Here is a 2427-nt window from a genome sequence, read left to right as displayed (position 1 = left end):
CGGAGCGGCACGCAGGTGGACCACGGATTGATTTCAAAGTTTATGATGATTTATCCTGTTTGACCTCTCAATATATCCTTTATGCTGAAAATGTCAGAGAACCCAGTTAGATTCTGAATGTGCAGAACTTTGACCATGAGCAGAAAACCTGCTGAAACACAGGAGCTATTAAAGTCCAGGAGTTTATAACTGAATTAAAATGAATCAATTTATTATTGATGATGTAAAAAGGTGCCACATGCACATTTAAAGAGGTTACCTCTATCGGTCACGCCTGCATGTGTGTTGATTCAGCAGTGATGATATTAAAAGTTGATCTACAGGAGAAACATATCTGAAAGCAACCCAGAATGCCTGAGAGCTGCTCTGCATTATATTCTGTTACAGTTTTAGATTTTAAATTGTTTTATTATCTTTATTAAAACAGAAAAACTCTTTTTCCAAGAGTGTCCTGGCCAAGGCAGGCAGTAGCACAATTGCGCATTTAAGATGGCAATAAATAATCAGTTACAAGGTCATATAATATCAAAATGTTCTTAAATATTCACCACAATTCAGCAACAAGGACGATCAACCGAGTAATAACAACCAGTCATAACATCTGAAGGGAGAATTGCCAGCCTTCAAGTCATTGAAAAGCAGCCAGTGAAAACGGCTCACAAAGATTCAGCCACCTGCCTGACACCTGAATTTTGTGTGTCCCTTTACATAAATAAATACATTTCCACCATAAATTGATGCAGAAAAGGCAGAAATTGGTGCAGAAAAACACCAGAATGCAGGAAATTAAGTGTTTCACACTCACAATTTTCTGGGGAAGTACCCCCAGACCCCGCGATTCATATTACCGTAATTTTGTTGTTATATTATTATAATTAGACACATGACCTTACAATTTTGCAACATCAAAATTTGACAGTTAATAGTGTTCTTGCGAGTTTTGTTGTGCCATATGAGTAGAGGATGTGTGCTGTTGCTTTACTGCTTTACAGACTTAACTTTGGGGGGAAGTTGTGTGAAGATATGAAGATATGTTTTATGGGCTGGGCTAAGGCCTCATCCACACTACTGCGTTTTCAAATTAAAACAGAGACCTTTTGCTATGTTTGCACCTCCCGTCCAGACTAAAATGGCAAAAACGAAGACCTAAAACGGAGAAGTTTGGAAACACTGCCAACCCCGTTTTGCGTTTCGAAACTCCGGAAGAGAGGGGCAAAAACGTAGGACTTTAGAAACGATGACACAGACACTCACACTGAGCTCTCTAATTGGTTCTTATAAGTCATGCAAAGCAGAAACACGGTGCTTCCGACAGAGTTTTTGAGTTGGTATTTTTATTAAAACATTCTGTACCGTGCAAATAACACTTAGGCCTATCTGCCTACACTTGTACTGTACATGTCGCTGTTTACTTTGCAACAACTCCCAGTCTGTTTTTCCGCCGCCAGAGTCGCAGTCTAACACACTTCTCTGCCCTTCTATTTCAGCAGTTACCCACCCAAAACCCTACGCAGAGTCGCAGTCTAACACACTTCTCTGCCCTTCTAATTCAGCAATTACCCACCCTAAACCCTACGCAGAGTCGCAGTCTAACACACTTCTCTGCTCCTCCATTTCAGGAGTTACTTAGTGAAAATCCTATAGTGACGGTGTCTGCCCCCCCGACTATTGAAATTACTTGGTTCCCTAGTAAATCTTTAAGCCTGTTGCAAAGAACCTTGGTGTCTGGTCTGATAGTAATTTAAATTTTGAGCAGCACACCACAAAGTTTGTTCAATCATGTTTTTATCAACTCAGAAATATAGCAAAAATTCAATCTATGTTAACTTTTAAGGGCACCAAGACCATTTTACACTTCATCTCATCACGCCTGGATTATTGCAACAGCCTTTTCACTTGTTTATCCCAAAAATCTATTGATCGACTCCAGACTGTCCAGAACTCAGCTGCCAGGCTTTTAACCAGAACAAAGAAATATGACCACATTACTCCTATTTTAGCTTCATTACACTGGCTCCCAGTGTGTTTTAGAATTGACTTTAATGTGTGTGCCTCTAATGGTCAGGCACCATCTTATCTTAAAGAGCTCATAGTACCTTACTACCCCACCAGAGCACTGCGCTCCCAGAATGCAGGGTTACTTGTGGTTCCTAGAGTCTCCAAAAGTAGACTAGGAGCCAGAGCGTTCAGCTATCAAGCTCCTCTCCTGTGGAACCAGGTTCCAGTTTGGGTTCAGGAGGCAGACACCATCTCCACATTTAAGAGTAGGCTTAAGACTTTCCTCTTTGATAAAGCTTATAGTTAGGGCTGGCTCAGGTAGTCCTGAACCATCCCTTAGTTATGCTGCTATAGGCCTAGACTGCCGGGGGATTTCCCATGATGCACTGAGCTCCTCTCTCCTCTACTTTCTCTCCCTCTGTATGCAAC

The sequence above is a fragment of the Micropterus dolomieu genome, linkage group LG17, assembly GCF_021292245.1.
Source record: "Micropterus dolomieu isolate WLL.071019.BEF.003 ecotype Adirondacks linkage group LG17, ASM2129224v1, whole genome shotgun sequence".
Classification (NCBI taxonomy): Eukaryota; Metazoa; Chordata; class Actinopteri; order Centrarchiformes; family Centrarchidae; genus Micropterus; species Micropterus dolomieu.
Note: the sequence above shows the minus strand (reverse complement) of the source record.